The following is a 19,059-nucleotide window of genomic DNA, read 5'->3' as shown; positions in this document are numbered from 1 at the left end:
AAAATCAGAAGATGTGGACTAGGTCTTGACTTGGTGCTGGTTATAAAACAGGTGGTGTGAGGGTGGTTGTGGTGTGACAGCTACAGAGGCAAAACTGCTTATTGATTGCTGGGCTCCAGTGTTTATTCATAACTGTAAGACATGTGGATTCCTACAGCTGTTGCTTGAGTGAAATTTGCTCATAATAGAGACTCTTACTAAGCTGGTCAAGTAATAATCCTGAACATTTTAAAAATTATCCCCTTAAGGTTTAAATACTTTTAGTATATATAAAGAAAAAACCTATCAGGGGATGGATGAAGCCATGTTTGTGTCTTCTTTTTTACCTTCTTTTCAAGTACCTTGCAGCTTTTTTGCTTACAAGTGTGGTACTTATTAGAAAAAATAAGGTGTACAATGGATATAAAAGTAGCCCACGTAATTAAAGTGACTTTGGATCCCAGCTTGCTTTGTATTTGTTTCTTGCAGAGTTTTTTTCCTTCTCCTGACTTTTTTTCTTCTGATTTTTTTAAATAGTTATTGTGTTAGGGTGAATTCTATGATAAAAATAAAATTTAGGAAATGGAAAACCATAGACAATCCTGTTCCCAGACAGCAAATGATGATCTTAACTCAGGATTCTCTTTACTCTCCTTGGATTTAAAGGTGAATTGGCAACGTGCAATATTAGTTACAGCTACAATTGATTTCTTTGTACAAGTACTTTGGTATGCATAAATACATGAGAAATTAAACAGCTGGCACAGGCCTCCTGGTTTTGTGTAAATCTTAAGGCTAAGAGGATGAATTTTAAAATTTTCTTCAAGATTCAAAGAGCTAGCTGTAGAAGGAAGTTCTGTAAATGACATTATTAGGAGTGTGCTCTTGCAAGCTGATGGGAAGTGATGTGATTTTATACCAAGAGAAAAGCTGACCAGCAATATCTGTGTTTCTCTTCAAATCTCTTTCCAGCATTTCTGAATATTCCAAATTATTCTGCTGTACAAGTGAAAATGGATTATCCACTGAAACATGAATACAGATCCTGTTGTTGATGGAATGGTGTTCCTCAGTCCTAAGTTTGTTTCAAGAGCTGTTTCTATGTAATTCTGTCTCCATTTCTGTGTTCTGTCCATGGCAGACATACCTGAAACAATACCTGCTCCTCTCTCAGCAGAAGGCTTGAGGCAGTTGAGTGTGTGCTGGCAGGGTTTTTCCTGCCAGCTTTCCATCTTCACTGAGCTTCCTCTGCAGGATGCTCTTTTTTCTGCTCCTCTGCAGATAGTGTCAGGCATCTGGAGAGATAAAAGGCAGAGAACTGTTTTCAGGGCAAATCACAAAACCTAAACCAGAAGAAAACTCAGTGCAACAGGCCAATATTTTTTAAAACCATAATTCTCCTCCTCCTGAGTCCCAACTTTTGCCAGAGGAGTTTGGGGTTTTCCCATTTTGTTGGTGTCTCTTCCATTTAAATCCAGTCTAAACATGGAGCAGTATGTTGTACTGCATCTCACAGTGCACTGCTTGTGGTACCAGCAATCAAAGCTAGTCTTTCTCTGGAAATTAATAAAATCAGATCCAGGAATTTCTTACCACCATCTCCTGGACACTCACTGCTTCTAGGATCACTGTGTCCAGTGTCCCACCCAGCTTCATTCCAGTGCATTGCTTAACTCTACTTCTTTTTATTTTGCATAGATTTCTAGATGGAAAAATGTTTGCACCAGCTTATGTGATGTAATAAAGGCTGTTAAAATCTAGCATGGCTTTTGCACATATAGTTGCCTGTAATGAAAGTTAGGTATTAATTTGGGAATGCACACAATAGGGGTATTGTAATTGAGCAGTGGCTGACATGTCACTCAAAACTCAAAGTAGGTTGTACTATAAATATAGTCTCTTGTTTTGCAATTGACATTTTGCTAGTGGGTGGCTAATTTGAAAGGAAATAGACCAGTGATCTAATATTAATAACTAATTAATAGTTATGTGGATATTTTAAGTCTATTTTTCTGCTTATTTATAGGCATGCATTATTCATCCATGCTGTGTATCCTTCTTTGCGTATATGTTTAATTCTGAAACTTTTGCTTCAGTACCACTCAGGCTTTGCAATCAAAAGCTTGATAGCAAAGTTGGTATGTTCTTCAAACCCACTTTTTGAGGATGACAGTTTCAAAAGCAATAAAACACAACCACTGAGGGAAGTGAAGGCCTGAGAGGAAAATCAGTGATGCACTGTCTACATCTCAGCTGCATTTGTGAGTCCTAAATCAGCATCATGCCTCTGAGTTTTCCTGTGTTTAAAGTATAGCACAGCAGTTTTTAGTTGTTTTTTTTGTTTCCATTGAGTGTGTAGCTCAAAGAAAAATTGAAGAGGTATAAAATAGGAAGGAGCATCTCATGGGCAGCTTGGTCCTTTGGGATCAGAATAAAACATGGATTCAAGTGCTCATTGCTTCTCCCAGCATGTGTGTTACTATACCAAAGAGATGTGATGTTTTTGTTTGCTCTGATGGGACAAACTGAGGGGTTGAATTTATCTATCTAATTTATCTATTCCTCCTGTCTGCTGCCTTCCCTCTCACACACATTCATCTGTAAATTGATAAGCATGTGTGATACTTGTCCTTTTAATGAATTCTTAATTGAATTGGAAGGAAGACTATGTGAGAGATTCATTGTACTTCGTATATACCTGATATTTTTAAATCTGTTTTGTCACATATCCAAACATTTTTAAATGTATTCCACCAAACTCCATAGAGCAGTGCTGTGGTATCTGAGCCTTGACTGTTAGCTGTGGAATTTGTGTGTGTTGTCTTTGCATCTCATCCCTCTTGTGTGAATTCTCAACTCACAGGGAACAAGAATTGCTTCCCACCATCTCTAGAGTTTGCATTACTCACTTAGCTACTGTCCTGAGGTTTAAGCTGTGTCCTAGAAAGTGTTTCCTGTTGCTGGATTAAAACCCTGCTGCAGTTACTTGTGGAGCTCACCTGTTAGTGGAAGCACCTGTACTTTCTCCAACCACAGGCTGCATCTTCTGCATCAAGGTCTTTGCAGCATTTGGTGCAGGTGTGAGGAAAAGCCCATTTTAGCAGCAAATGTGTGAAAACAAGCAGATACTGCCCTTTAATGCCCTGCCCTGCAGAGGCTGGGTGGGGGCTGCAGCTCTTTTCTTGTTGCAGGGCATGGCATTGGTGATAGATGACAGCCCCAATGTGTGGGGCTTTTATCTTCTGTGCCTTTCCAAAGGTGCTGAGCTCTTTGGTATTTGGTGTCCCCAAAGCTGTGTCTGTGTTCAGCATAGTTCAGTGTCACTGTTGTGAAACAAGCAGCTGTGGATAGACAGATGCCATGGAGCAAGCCACCTCCTTCCATTTTCTTAAAGATATCCAGGGATTGCAATTTCAAAGTGCCTTTGTTTGTTTGTTTGCTTTTTTGGGTATTTTTGTTTTTTTGGTTTTTTGGGGGTTTTTTTGGGTTTTTTTGTTTGTTTTTTTGTTGGGTTTTTTTTTTTTTTTTTTTTGAGTGGTGTTTTTTTTTTTTCCTGGCTCTTATGACTTTGCTGTGCAGAGGGCAGCTCTGGGCAGAGAACCAATCCCTAAAATCCTGAGTCACATATGCAGGGATCTCAGCTGGGGAGGGTTGGTGATTCAGGCATCACTTGGGATTCAGACCATTTCAAGAAGTGCTTGAGGTTGTTGTCCATTGATAAAATGGAGCTGGCAGTGTTTGTCCAGCCCAAAGGACAGAGCTGACCCCAGTAATGCACTCGTGTGGGGGTAAATCAGGTACACATTTAAACTCTACAGGACACATGAAGTTTGATTTCTCTAATTTCAGAGTGAGGTGTTGGAAGTGACTGTCAGGGTTGTTTTGAAGATTTTGTCCCTGTGTATTTTTCTGACTCTTTTTGTGTGACAGTACATGTTTTTATTTTCAGTTCCCTGTGACTCAGGGAATCTTTTCTCTGTGTGTATGCTTATGGCAGGCAATATTCAATATAGTCCTGTTGATTCTCATGTAATAATGAGAACCCATCACAAGGTGCAGTCTTAATCTGCCAAGATTTATAGACACTTTGTTATTATCCAGCAATAAAAAAAACCAAACAAACTCTTAATACTTTTTTTCAGAAATTCTCTTGTGTTTCATGTGTTGACATGGTGTTAGGTTGTAGGTTGGACTTGATGATTCAGAGCCTAAAAGGTTCTGTGGCAGGTTCAGTGTTTTCTCTGTAAAAAACACACCTGCACCTGGGCAACCCTGCTTGCCCTTGTAATATTTACTTGCTAACCTTTTGTATTAAAAATTGTAAACCATGTTTGTCAAATAATATAGCAGGTCACAACACTTCAGGCATCTTAAAAATTACCTGTCAGTCCTGGTAGTGCATTGGAAGTGTCTGTCAGACACTGGGAATATGAAGTAATGGTTCCTGTGCAAGGTTCTTGTGTCTTGAGCTGCTTCTGATCTTCCAGTAAATTCAAGGAGCTTCACATCTGCCCTGTGAAGGGTTGGAGCAGGAGCAATAGTTGTGTGTTGGAAGAAAACAAGTAAAGTTCACGAGTGACTCTCACACACATGAGTTTTGAAGTATGGGCTTTTTTAATAGCTGGGATCCTGGTTTGGTTTGGATGTACAGACTGGGAATACAGTCTTCCATCTGAATGGATTTTTTACTGTTTTTATTTTAGTTTATGTTCCATTAGTATCTTGCTGCTGTTGCTTTGGTGTTTATAGGTTTTGAGGTGGCGTTTTCCTACACGAACACACAATTTTCTGAGTAGCACCACAAATAAATGTCCTTCTGCAAACATTTTTTGTCCTCCCTCTCATATTATTAAAGGCCCATTGAGTCTGAAAATTAAGTAATGTAGCTTCCCACAAACATGCATATTTTTCAGCATAATTGGAAGATGTTTTGGATTACTGTCTTTAGGCCTGTGGAGCCAAGAACCCAATTATAGGCATGGTTAGAACACGATCGTGTGCCTTACTCAGATTATAACAAGATTCCAATAATGTAAAATTGCTGCAGCACAAATTAGTTTGTATAGTTTTGACAGTTGTTGCCTTTAATAAACTAAATTATTAAGCACTACACAGCTGCAATGCTTGCAAAATTGAAGAAAAATAGACTTTTATTTCCCTGTCAGAATCTTTTCCACAGAGCAGGACTGCTCTGTGGTCTGGTTTGAGTTGTTCAGTTGATTTTGTGAATATATCTGTCCCAAGATGATTTTCTGTGAGTACATGAGAGGCAGGTTACAAGAGCTGCATTTAAGACTTTGTCAGGCACCTCCTTTTTACTAGTCACAATCTTTTGGGCTGACACTTTTTAAGCTAAGATTTGGGGGGGTTAATTGTAATTTATGGATCAAAGGTGACTAGATGAATGCTGCCTGTTTATTTTCACTACAAATCTGAGCCAAGAATTTACCTCGAGTCTCCTGGCAGAGTGCAAGAGCCATCAGTGTGGTAAGTCCATGTACCAATTGAATTGGATCTCTGAAATCCAAGAACCTATTGTTCCCCAGAGTAAGGTGTTAATATAACACTAGAAAACAAAGAAAAATCTACATTCTAGCAATCAGGCTATTCAGCTTTTTTACACTTCTCTGTCCTGAGTTGTGTTCCAGCTGCAGGTTTGAGAGCCACTGTGGATGCCAAGTGACATTTGTATCTATGCTGGCAAGTCTCTATTTAATTAGATATGACATAATTATGATACAACCTGCTTTTGGTCCAGTTTAGGACCAAATCCCACTTTTTTTACGTGCACTTCCAAGCAAATTCCAGCCATTTGAGGTATGTGCTCCATCCCAGCTCCGTGGTGTCTGAGACTCCAGCAGTTTGGAGCTTTCCTTTTCACAGCCCAGCAGCAGCAAGGGCAGAGCTCATTTCTGAGTGTCCTTGGCTGCTGTCGCTTGTGGTGTTCCAGCTCTTGCACTTTTCTCCTGGGAGAACATGATGGCACTGACTTAATGGGGGTAAATGGAAGGATGAAGGCTGCTCCTTTTCTGTGCATGGTGAGGGTGAATCTCTGGTCATGAATTCAGAGGCAGGCACGAAGTGCAGAGCAGCCTTCTGCTCCGAGTGCTGACACTGATACTGGGTGATGGCATAAAATAAAGCTGCTAGAGATTGGGTGGAGTGGCAAGGGCAAAAAGGAAAAGAAAAATATATTTATTTATCAAATTCTAAAATGGTGAAGTTTTCAGGAATGGGAATGATGACTAGCTTTACAGTGCTTTTGTGTGGCTTACATTTTGAAGGGTGTTTTTGGAAAAAGAGCTGTAAGCTCCAGACATCATCTTTAATGAGTGTGCAAAATAGTGGCTGTAATATTTGCAGCATCAGTCATGAAACAGTACTATTGGAGTCAGTCTTTAAAAACTAAATACTTCTGCCTTCCAGTTTTGTAAAAATGATTCCTGTGTTTGATTTTTTTTCAATAAATATATCCTTGTAAAACTTAAACACTTTAAGCCAAGTAGTGTGCATTACCATCAGGCCAAAAAATTGGAAAATCTGTCAAATAGGAGAATTTTAGCATCTTGTTTCCAAAATAGTTGTACATACTTCTTGATTCCTTCATGTGCCCTTGGCAGTCAGTCAGCTATAAGGCTTTTTGAGTACCATTGATGTAGTCTGGAAATATCCCCTGCACTTTGTAAATCGTTAAGAGGATGAATTATGGAAATGACAGTGGATAAGAAAGAGAAGCAAACATGCACATTCACTTGGGACATTGCCTTGAGGCTGGTGTCATTTGTTGGTTGGATGGTCTTTGAAATAGAGGCATTAGAGGGAATAAGTTGTAGTGAGCAGATCAAATATCTCATTTATAGTCATACTCGTTGCACAGAAACAAAACAGCATCAAATATTATTAACAGGTGGTCTAGTGGGAAGACAGCCGTAAACAATACTTCCTAAAAGTGGATAATTCCTCTCTCCCTGATGGGCCACATTCCATTTATAAAATGCACATCAGTATTTTTCATGAACATATAGGGGTTTTTTTTGTCTTGTCTTCTCTAGCTACATATGATTTAAAAGAAAAACAAGCAAAACCCTAGTCAGTCATTAAAAAAAAATAATTATGTGTTTGTTGGAAAAGACAAACCCTTTTTAATATTTTTACCATTTTTTTGAATTGAAAAATTGAGACCCAAGTCCCAATCTAACAGCAGTAGGGATTTTGTTGAAACAAAATGGAAGAGAAGAAAAATCAAAATTGTTGGGGAAAAAAACCCCACCAGTGGAAGGGGTGAATGGGCTCCCTGCTGATGGAGGAGCACTCTCTAGTGGCAGGTTAATCCAGCATGCCCATCCTCCACCTTCACTGGTATTAATCAGCTGCTTCAAAACTGTGACATTTTCACAGAATCTTTTTAAATTTGCCATTTCTGTTGCTCTGCAGTGCCAAAACAAGTGCAATGTGTTTACATGTGGCATCATCACACGTATTGGTGGCAGTGAGATGAAATTCCTGCTCTCTCATTAATTTTGCAGTGGGGAAGTATATGTCTATTTTTGCAGACGGTTTTTAAATGCATAGATATTTTAAGCTGCAGAGGGAAAGATTTCATGCTCACGATGCACAAATTCTTATGGAGTGTGAGCATTTTAGTAACAGACACAGTTGTTAAGCTTGCCTGTTAGCATCACGTAAAATGTTGGGTTCTCAAAACCCTGCACATTTTTGCTGTGTTTTCTGTTCTAGTCCTCTCCCTGAGGCTGGGAAATTTCTTTACTCCTTCCTCTCTTGTTCAGCTTTTTTTTTTTTATTTTTTTTTTTTCTATATTGAGACTGTGGGTTTACAGTTTGATTCTCTTCGGATTTCTGAAATACATGTAGATAGGCATCTTGCAAGAAAGAAAAATAAAAATAATATACTAAATAACTAACTATGAAGCAATTCACAGCTGAAGAGTAGATATAGTAAGGGAAATTATGCCCTGGGATTATAGTTCAGCACCCTGAGATGTGTTTCATTTCATCATGTCTCTTGACAGAAATATAATTAAATGTGATGTTTTTATCCTACATCCTTCACTGTATGTGAAGGGTTTTTTGCCACAAATTCTATTCACATCACTAACATACATTAAAAAAAAAACACCATAGTCTTTCAGTAATTTGTCTCTGCAGCACATGCAATAATTTTTACTCTGCTTTATTAATTTGAAACAGGTTAAAAATATAATTTAAAGGATTTTCTGATGGTCCTGTTACAAGCTGCAAGTACCTGCAGAAGTAGCTGACTATCAGGATCTCTCTGAGAAATTACTTTTGTTGCTTATTCATTCCTAAAAGCCCTGTGAGGTTAGGCCATTAATTTAATTCTTGCTGTTCCCTGAGCCATGCCATGGCTGAGGTAACTGTGACCAGGTTTCTGCTGTTGTAGGGAAATTCATGCAGTGAATTTCTCAGTGTGTTTTGTGTTTCCTGTATGTGCTCTCTGGGGAAAATTCCTCTTAAAGCAGCTTCTGTTCAGGGTATGGTGGTTCTCTGCTCTCCTGTAGGGCCTCCAGGTTCTTTCTCTTGTTTGGCATCAATTTGGGGGTAATTTTGGTTATTTACTTGAGCAGAGTTTGTTCCAAATGAATGAAAAATCCTTAATGTAAACATCAAGTGTACAAGGTTCAAAGCATAAAAGTTGAAACTTACTGCTCTGTCTTGTTTGTTCAACCAGCAGGATCAACATCCCCTTTTAATGACCTTTTGCACTTGGAGTTAAAATTTTATAAGCTTTTTAAACTTTGCTTCTGATTATTTTTTCCAAATTAAATTTTAGAAATGCAACTGGCATATACAGTTAGGTTTGTAGAAATGATCAAAGCAGTTCATAATAGCCTAGCTGAGAATTAAAATTACATTAATGGAGGGTCAGGACCTTTTCACTTAGTTCTTGTGAACTACTGTGTTACAGGGAGGACCAGGACACTTTTCCAGTCCAGGGTGCTGGTATCATGGTTTTGGAAATTATTGTCCATTTGGCTGCTGGAGACTTTTCAGGAGTGAAAGAAGTTTACTTGATTCTCTTGAATTTAAACACGGAAAATGATTGCTGACCAAAATATCCTGTAGTTCCCCAATCAAAAAAGGAAAAAACACATTCAAATTTTACTGAGCTCAGCAGCAGACTAAATAGCAGAGGGTTTCTTAGAGGTCAGTGGCTGCTTTTAGGGGGATGGAAAGTCTGAAATGTTAAGGCCTGTTTAAGGCATGTTGTGCCTTCCTTGGTTTTAATTCTAGTATTGAGGAAGTGCTTGGGAAGTTTTAGTGTTATTTGTAGTGTGTTTTGTGGCCCTTTGTCAAAGGAGTTTAGTACTTAGACACTTGTTTGTTCTTTTCCAAATCCTCTTCCAGGGCCCAGAGTAAGCTGTTTTACTATTGGGTGCATCCTGCTTCAAACAGCATTTTTTTGACATGTGGATTCTCTTGTGGTGCCCTGTGCTTCTGCCTTCAAACCTTCTCCTTAATCCCTTAGTTTACATAAGATCACTTTCTAATGATTTAATCTGTAATGAATATTGGTGGTAGGAATCACCATGTTGCACAAATACAGGATCAGTAATTATTCTGATCACAGGTGTGTCATGTATTCCTAGGGACTGTTTACATTTGGAAGTTTGCTGTAGAAATTAACTTCATCAAGGTATTTTAAGGATTGTTCATATAACTCACTCTTCATAATTTATTGGTGTGAAATTCAGCTCCTGAGTGGTCACTTGAAAACACTGGATGGTTTGATCATAGTTTTTCTCTTCCTATTGAATCCTTTTAGTATGTATTGGTTAACACTGCAATATCTCTTGCAGCAATCCTTACCCCTTTGTAAACTTCTTCTGGAGTCTCAAAGTTCCCCATTGTCCATGTGGACAGACAAAAAGAACAGAAATTTCTTTGAAGCTAATGTGATGTTCTGTAGTGGGGATTTACTTTCAACTATAAGTGTGAGAAGGGGATAGAGTTGAAACTGATTGTAATTTGTTTTTTAAATAAATTCCATGTAAATAATCAAGGTCTCTAATTTTTGTTTATTTTCTTAACAAAGCATATATTGTTATCAGTAGGAAACTGAATGTTATTTTAATTCTTTCAGTAAAAAGACTGGTAGAAAAATAGCTTTTATCCTTTTTTCATCCTTTAAAATAAATATTGATAGAAACTATCATAATATGGTTTGTGTTACAGGTGGTGTAAAACCAAGGGCTGTACTGCTGCCACATCACAATTTTGTGGGGTTTCAGAGAGTAGTTCTGGTAAGGACACTCAATGATTTATCTATTTATTTGTCATAAAAGTGGACTGTAGTTTGGTACAATTTAGTATTGCGTGCATTTACAGTATTTGTTAGGTATCAGTTTCTGCACTGAATCCTTACATTAAGTGTTCTTTTATTCAATGGTCTTTAACAGCTCCTTTTGGAGCTGTTAGTGTCTCATGTAAATCTGTGTTCGTTCTGTTGAGAGTTATGATATAACACATCAATTCACAGTATGGAAATTATTAACAAACAGACCTTTTGTCAAAACACATTGTAAAAACTCTATTGTCTACTTCAAGTGTGGAGTCGCTAATGCCTTGGTGTGAATCAGTTCTTAAAAAAGGATGAAAAATTACTGTTTTTCATTATAGTTTGGTTTTTTTTTCAAGTGCTCAAGTCTTGTCTTCCTAAAGGAAAATACAAGTGTGTGTTTCAGAGGGTAAATATCCAGACCTGTGCTGTTATTAGTGTCTGCTTAAATGTGATGTACAGTCATGATTTTGCAGTTGTTTTCTTTAAATGTACATAACTGCAAGCCCTGTATCATTTCTTTTGAGTTTGGAAACTTTCCTTAAATGTATTTTCTTATCTCTTCTCCATGGATAGAGTTACAAGGGAGATGAGATTACCTGTGCTTATTCTTAGAAAGGGAAAATTCCTTGTGCACCAGGCCACCAGCAGCCATGCTCAGGCATTGTGCAGGAGCACAATTGAGCATTTGTTCTTTCAGCAGGAGACAACTGAGACCACATTTGTATCTGTAGAATTTTTAATGTATACCATAATTTAACAAATGTCTTGTGGGTGTAGCAGATGTCTTCTTTCCCCAGCAACCCCTCCTTTTTTTTATTTATTTATTTATTTTTTTTTTATTCACAATCCCATAAATTTTTTGGCAATCTCTCTTGGTGTGCTTAGGTCATTAGAGGGCACTCAAAGACAGGGAATTTGTTTTAACAAGCCTTACCTTTCCAGTAGACCCCCACAAGGTAGAGGAGGATATTGCTGATGTTCTTTGTGGCTTTGCAGGGTAGTGTTGTGCTGGCTCTGCTCCAGCACATCACTTAAGCAGTTGAAGGCAGTGGGGCTGGAATAAGTTTAAATATTCTTCTGGATTGATCTGTATCCATGTGCACTTTGCTAAAACGAGGTGGGGTGCACAAGAACTTCTCAATGGGATTTTCTAGTCAAGCTTGGAAACAAATAAAATCTTTGTGTGTTGGGAGATACTGAGGAGAGGGGTGTCCTTGCTTGAGAAGTCTCTGGACTGATAAATGAAGAAAGCAAAAGGTGTTGGAAGTTGTGAGTGAATAAAGACTGAAGCCATTTTCCCTTCTGCCATTGCATTAGGTTGGTTTATCTAAAATAAAAGGGCATGGCACTGCTCACAGTGTGTGATTTCCAGTTCTGTAAGTCCATAATGCCTAGAGCATGCACCACTCCTGCATGTAGGCTTAATTTGGAGTTTCTAGCTCTTGGAGTGGCAGAAAATGGGCTTTCAGATTTACAGGAGAGAAATGGCTTTGGGAAGGTTTGAGTAGCATCACTCAAGAATGTTAAATGGCAATTCTGCAAAGTAAAAACATCATAGCTTTATAAATATTGTAAGAAAAGAAAGATGATGGGAGCTCTTTGGAGTCTGAGAAATAACTGAAAATTTTTCAAAATGTTGTGAGCAATTTGTGCAGTGCTTATTAAAGTATAATGTCATCTGGAGAAGTCATGGACTTCTTCCTCTCTGTCATCTCTTTATTTTCAAATAATGCTCCCATTACTGGAAATGGGTGAGCAGAATTTTACGTGCATAGAATCTGTTTGAGGCAAGGTAAAGACAACCAGAGAAGGTGAGTTTCTTTTTGTGAAAAGCCATCCTGTCTAATTTGTTTGACTCTGAACTAGCAGAAGCAGTTACTGTGACTGGCTAATTCTGCAAAAAGCAGAGTAGAGGTCACTTGTGGGACAAGCTGCAGCCCATTTCAGTGCAGCTGCCTGTGTAATAGTGGCCTGCAGTTACAAGGCAGGGTGTATTTCCATCTCTGCTAATGTTTTAGCTTGACTCAGCAAAAAACTGGGTTTTTTTCTACACAAAGCTATGGTTGTGTTTCCAACTGCATCAGTGCAGGAGCATTTTAATTCAAAATAGCACCTTCTGCTAGAGGGGGGTCCTTATCGGACAGATGAGGCATTGTCAGGTTTTGAATAGTTTGCTTCAAAAGGGATTAATTAAAAAATTAGTGAGAACAGATGTCTGATGTTGGCCTGAGCAGTCAGAAAGGAGAGGAAATGTCCTGGGTTTGAACTTTTTATCTTAATTGGATCCCTTGTGACTTTCAGCCCATTTGATAAGAGTTTCTGCAGCAGACTCACTCTCCTGCTTCTACTGTACAAAGCCAACTGCTTTAAATTTCAAGGTTTTTATGTGTGGGTATAGGCACTCAGGCAGGTTTTTGCATACAGCTTGGGAGGATGATTACTTCACAAAACAAAAACTTTATATACCACAGGCTGCTTTAGTATAGCATTTTTATATCCCATGTGCTATACAGAAAAGCAAAATAGTGGTTTTTTAAACTGCTTTTAAATGTATTTTTTGAATGTCATTATATATTCTTCTACAGGTGTGTTCAGGCTCCTTTTACCAGTTAGACCTTCTGTAGAGTGCCAAATTAGCAAGAGGAACATTTGGTATGCTGCTTTAATCTTCTAAGATCAACAATGCAATCACTTCTAGAGATGCAGGTGACTTTGCAATGTGTAGGAGCCGTCTGGGGCTGTGTTATGGCAGGCACAATCATCCAATCTCTGGGAATTTTTCCTTTGCAGTAGTATAAATATGCCTTTAGACTTAAGCACTGATGAAATATCAGAACTTGGCACTTATCCAAAGTTGTCCTTAGTGTGGGATAATTTGAGTTAGGCAAAATATTCCAATTTCTACAGGCAAGGAAAGAAGCTTGTTTTTGTTTTTCAGGGCTTTCTATAAAAGACAAGACTTCTCTTGATGATTCAGATATTGGAACAGTTCCCAGCTTAAAAAAAAAAGGTATATTGCAGGGTATAGAAAATCTGGTCAAGGAGGCTGATGACACTGACATTGTCATGTGCCTTTTCCATGTATTATAGGCATATCACCTCAGCATACATGCTATTCTTAATATTCTGTCAAAAGACCCTTGGTACAGTTTCATTTTGGCAAAAAAAAAAAAGCAGATGCTGAAGGCAGAAGGGGGATCATCTTAATGTCTAGACAACTTTTGGAGGCATGAGTGAGTTTTTCATCAAATATATATATGCTTGAAGGGAAAAATCAATACAACTTCTTATTGAACTTTGGGTATAGCTAATATAGATGGAGATGTCTCTGCCAAAATACACAGCACTAATACCTAGACAGTACAGGTTTTTCTCATGGAAACTTCCACCCTCAGATTTGAGGTATGGCACAGATATGGAATGTCTGCTTTGAGGGTGGTTCCTGTAGCAGAAACTGAAAATTGTATAAATTAAAGGAAGAAACACTTGCAGGCTTGGAAAACAGTCTGTCCCTTGTTGCAGAGTTCCTGGGGTGAGTGTTTGTCAGAGCTGCCTGTGCCCACCAGGTCTGGTGTTGGGCAGCCTCACAGTGGGACTGCACTGGGGTCCCTTGGCTGTCACCCCACTGTCCCTGAGCCCTTTGCAGGAGGCAGTGACAGCCCTGAAGGAGCCATCATAACAGAATGGTGGCCCAGGGATGCCCAATCTTTCATTTTGTAAAAGTAAAGCAGCACTCTGCCCTAATGTCCCACCCTTCCACCTCTGGGTCACCTTTTCCAGAGCTGTCTCAGGAGCTCACTCCTCTTTCTGAGCCTCTCCAGCATGGAGATGCTGCTGGAGCTGCTGTTGCTTTATTCCTCTGTTCTTTTGTGATAATTCACAGCAGAACTGCAGACTGGCATACAGAGCAGTGAAAGAAGAAATGGGAATTTTTACATTGGTCTGACATTCCTGATATTTTCAGTTGCAAATGGAAGATAGGATGAGTACAGTGGTGATGCTGTGTCACTGCCTGGGACAGTGAATCAGTGCTGTCTGCAGCTGCAGACACTCTGAGTGGCCGTGCCCAGAGTCTGTAGCAGGGCTGAGATCATGGGTATTAAACCCGTTCTGTAATATTTGATAGAAGTTTAACAAATAAGAGCTTTGCCTCTTTGAATACCAAAAGTAATGTTTGTCAGACAATGTTTGCTTCTTAATTTCTTGCATGGCTTTTGAGAGATGGGTCTTGGTAGGAAATAGCCACAAAAGGCAAGAATTTCACATCCTGTTCTTTGTTAGAAATAATTCTGATATGGCATCTGAGTGATTTAGGTGCTTCTGGAAAGTTTAGCTACCTAACTTCAAAGTTCACTTGGAATTAAATCTTGAGGTGGCAGAGTGGATACAGGTGGTTTCTGATCCAAATAAATGTTTCTGAAATAAATTTGTAAGTGTTAAATTTGTTTTAATTAGTAATTATTTTTTTTCCTTAAATGAGGAATATCTGATTTTTTTTTCCCCCTGCTAATTGGAAAAAAAAAAAAAAACCCTAGATGGTTTCATATAGCCCTTTTGCACCTGATGTTGTTTACACTGGTAAATGATTTTTCTATTTTGTCCTCAGACACTGCAGTTTGATTATTCCTGAACAAAAATGTGCTGTAGTTCTAAGATGGCTTCTTAAAGACTCAGAGCTGTGGTTTGCACGTCTTAATTCTGGTGTTGCTTTTGCTTTTATTTAAGAGTAAGATGGTGTTGTAGGTGGCATTGGTGGAGCAGGATGAGGAAAGGAGGCATTTTTTGCAGATTAGCAACCAGCAGGTCAGGGATAGTGCAGGAGTGTGGGAGTAGACTCAGCTCATGGAGATTCACAGGTATTCTGGGTTTGCATTCATGTGCCCAATTGCAGAAAAACGTTATCTGTAACTTTTGGTTTTGCAAAAAGCGGTCAGGGGAGTTTCCGCTTTTTTCAAGATCCTGCACTCAGAATGGTTATTTACCTGCAGATTCCCACAGGCTCATTTCAGGCTGCTTTGGTGAACAGAGGTGGATGTGAAACTGCTTGGGCAAAGCAGAGAGTTGAGTTTTTAATCTGAGGGTAAACTTTCTTAAGCTTTCTTTAGAACTCCATTCATGCATAATGCTGTAGTCAGTTGTGAGTTACACGTCTCTAAATCTCTTGAGGTGAAATTCTGCTGGCCAACTGCATTAGATTTTTTTTAGTATGTCTGATATCTGGGTAAATGGAGAAAAGCTTGTTTAAATTGCAGTGTATTTCTGCTATTAATGTTCACAAGTGCCAATCTATCTGTTTACCATTAATCCACAGGTCGTGACTAATACTGACCTTGTCCTAAGAAGTCTGAGGTATTCAAGGCTTTTGTTAAAAAAATCCACAACAAACCCCTGCATTGTTAGTATAACTAATTAATTGTTTTCCTCGTTCAAAGGGCATGCTCCTCTTTTTCTTCATCCCAAATTTAAAAAACAGATAAAGAAATCTGGCCTCTCCTTCAGTAAGGAGCAGGTTCTGATGTAGCTGTTCTGTGATTAATGGCCACTAAAGCTGGAAATTCTCTTTCCTTGTTAGCAGTTCATATTTTCTTGACTTGAAATTTCAATAAATTGTAACTAAAGGATCTTCTCTATATCCTGTGGGGTTGTTAGGTTGGATGTTTTTCGTTTTTCACCCCATTATGGTATTCCCTCATAGGGGTTTTGTGTTTCATCCTTAATTTTTCAGAAACCCGGGACTCAGAGCTGTTACTGTTCAACAAGACATCTGCCTCAGGAAAAGAATTGGCAGCTTTTATGCATCACAAAGGAATTTCAGTAAAATTATTTATTCCCAAACTAGATTCTGCCAGAGTACATAATTCCAAAACTTATTTTCTCATGGGAAAGGCATAAAAGACTAGGCTTAACAATGGGGAAATAAACTGGGTTTATTTGCTTTTAGAGTGGATCAAAGGCTCTTCAAGACCTGTTCTGTGCACTGAGCACCTCGTTACTGCCTCTCTCTTTTTCATATGTTTATATCCTTAACACTGCTGAAGCTGTACTGTGCCTGATAATCCCTGATCTTTTCCAAAATAATGTAGGGGCCAGGAAAAATGCTCACAGACACACAGAGTATCCTTCCACTCCAGGAAATGCTTCTCCTGCTCCATTTATGTGGTCAATATTATTTATGGAGTAGTTGTGTCAACTTATACTGAAAATAATACCTGCATTTGAAAATAACTTTGTAGATGCTTAAAAGCCAAGATGAGATTGTTCAGACTCAGACATGAGCAGGGTAAATGAGTGGGTGGATCTTTTGTTGGAAAAGGTCATGTTCATGTGTCCAGACTGATGTATGTTTGGTTTTTGGTTTTAATTTGGTTGCTCACTAGAAAAGAGGAACCAGTACCCAAAGACCTACAGAAATTTAGTGTAGTTACCCAAGTAATGATAACCTTACTAAACCCAAAACTCAATAAAAACCAAAAATACAGTGTTTTGCAAAAACGCCTCTTCCAACACAATCAGGCAGGAGTGGCCACCATTGAGTGTTTCCAAACTTGGACTCTAGCAGAATTCACTGCTCTCAGAACTGCTTGGATCCCTGCAGGCTCAGCCTTGCACTCACAGCACAGAGCACAATTTGGAGTCTTTATTTAGCTGTTGGTTGTGCAGTCTGGCTGTGCAGTCTGAATTGACCTGAACAAGGAGGTGGGCACCAGCTGGGGCAGAGACCCCTGCTCTGGTCCCAGTCTGCACCTGCTCAGGTGCTGGGAGCTCAGGGCACTGCTGTGCTGGTTTCTCTGTCACTCCAATCACCTCCAATTCTTGTTGTTATGGCAACGTTAAAAAGACTTCTTTATCAAGAGTGAGGGAACCCATTCTGGTAAATACACTGAAGAGCCTCAGACAAAGGCCTCTCTCCTGCAGGCCGTTCAGGACATGACTCAGGGCACCAGGCTAAACAAACAAGGACAAATAAAATGAACAAGGTTTGCTTGGACTAGAAAACACCGTTGTTGATGCTGAATTTAATGGGTTTTTTCAACCAATAGAATTTATTCGTGCAATATGTTAGCAACTTGTGTTGTAATGGAATATTAATGAGAGGAGGAGATGGAAAAGGAGTGACTGAAGGAGGTACAGATGAATGCTCTGGAGAGCAGATGGAGAGATGGGCTTAGGAGTGCAGAATGTGTGTAACAGTGCACGGTGAGGAGGTGAAAACCAGGGCAAATGTGTGACCACAGGCTTTTGAGATCAGATGTCAGGTAAGAGATGAAAGCTGGAAGATGGATCACCAGCCTGGGAAAGATAGCAAGAGCAGGGGGCAGAAGCTGCAACAGGGTGACACTGCAGGAAAAGGGAAGAGGAACCCATACAGCTGTATAAAAAATCCCCAGTCAGGATAGGGCTGCATTTGTAGGAATGCAATAATACCTTCCCACAGCTGCTTCTGGGAACTACATCTGCTGTTTTATTGCCAGCAGGTAGCAATGTAAATATTTTAATCATAACAAATAGAATCCGTGCCAGGCTATACAGTCACTAATCACCATTCCACAATAAGATTTACAGAACACACAAAACCCCCCCAAAAAACCACAGACAGCTGAGAACTGCCTAATTACGAAAGTCTGCCTAAACTTCAGCAATTTTCCATGGAGAAATAAGTAGCATTAGTTGGAGAATGAGTCTTGTTTTGTAAGCCAGCAGCATCCAGCAGCAGCCTAGTGAAAAACTGTGTCACTGTTAGTGCACCAGTATCCATCAGCTCAAGCAATTGATGTAGATGTAATCACTGTCTGTAATAGAAATAAAGTCAGGGTAATGGAACATTGTCACAGGATCAATGTCTCCTGTTTTGAAAATAAACCCCCTCAGCTTTGCTTTTGCATTTATGTACCAGCAGGCGACCACATCATTCAATTCAATTGACACAGTCCCTTAGAGCCCTGAATGATCTATTGTGGGAACATCAGGAAGAACATATTGGAAGAAATGGAATGTTCCTGATCAGAGTTACAGGCCACATTATTTAGTGGGTTTTCTAGCAGTGAAAATAAGTGAGAACAGAAACTTAGCACAGTATGGAGATTTTTAACCCTGTTTAACTGTTAATTCCTACAGGTTCTCGATCAGAAAGATTGAACCACAGGAGTTGTGTTTATTTTCAGTGGTGGTGTTCACAAATAGAAAAGCATTTTTGGACCTTGCCCCTCCCCACCTTAGTCTCAGCAGAAGCTCTTGACAGGGCTCATTTTGACTCACTCAAGGGCTCTTCTCAATCTGTTATTTTCTCAGAATTTTTACACAGTTTGATCCAAGTGAGGTTTAATGGGTGTGCTCCCACATTCATCCATAATTAATTTCTTGCAAAGGCTTTTAATGCTGCACAGGAGATCAGCAGCCATACAGTTGCATACTTAAAACCAGGTGCATGCTAAAAAAGGCATATAGAGGATTTTAAACAGTGTTGCAGAAAAGGCTTTTTCCAGTTTTCACCTTTCTTGGACTTGCTTCCAGCAGCTGTTCTGTGTCTAGATCCAGGCAGCATTAGCAGGCAGCTATTTTAGCACTGAGTAAAGCCGTTGAACAATTTCACAAAGCCTTCTTGAGACAGGGTCTAAAAGTTTGATTGCAGAAGTCTTTATTTATTGGAATTAGGTACCCCTGAAGGACTGTGACTCTGTCTAAAGGGACATCCTTCTAATGGCCTAAGAATGGAAGCTGCAGAGCTTGTTTGGTGTTACCACTGTTCCTGAGATGCCCCT

General features: G+C 39.2%; 1 protein-coding gene across 4 annotated transcripts in view; it reads left to right on the top strand.

Annotated features, from left to right (window-relative positions):
* Positions 1-19,059, top strand: part of TBL1XR1 (TBL1X/Y related 1) — a 103,817-nt gene that overhangs the window by 57,726 nt on the left and 27,032 nt on the right. For 2 of the 4 annotated variants that reach the window (XM_079315509.1, XM_079315511.1), the window contains exon 3: positions 10,195-10,262. The exons of the other annotated variants lie outside the window; for them this stretch is intronic. The gene's annotated coding sequence lies outside the window, so the exon portion shown is untranslated. The remainder of the gene's footprint in view (positions 1-10,194; positions 10,263-19,059) is intronic. 4 annotated transcript variants of the gene reach the window in all.

The sequence above is a fragment of the Erithacus rubecula genome (assembly GCF_903797595.1).
Source record: "Erithacus rubecula genome assembly, chromosome: 11".
In the NCBI taxonomy this organism is placed as follows: Eukaryota; Metazoa; Chordata; class Aves; order Passeriformes; family Muscicapidae; genus Erithacus; species Erithacus rubecula.
This window is presented reverse-complemented; position numbering and strand designations above follow the sequence as displayed.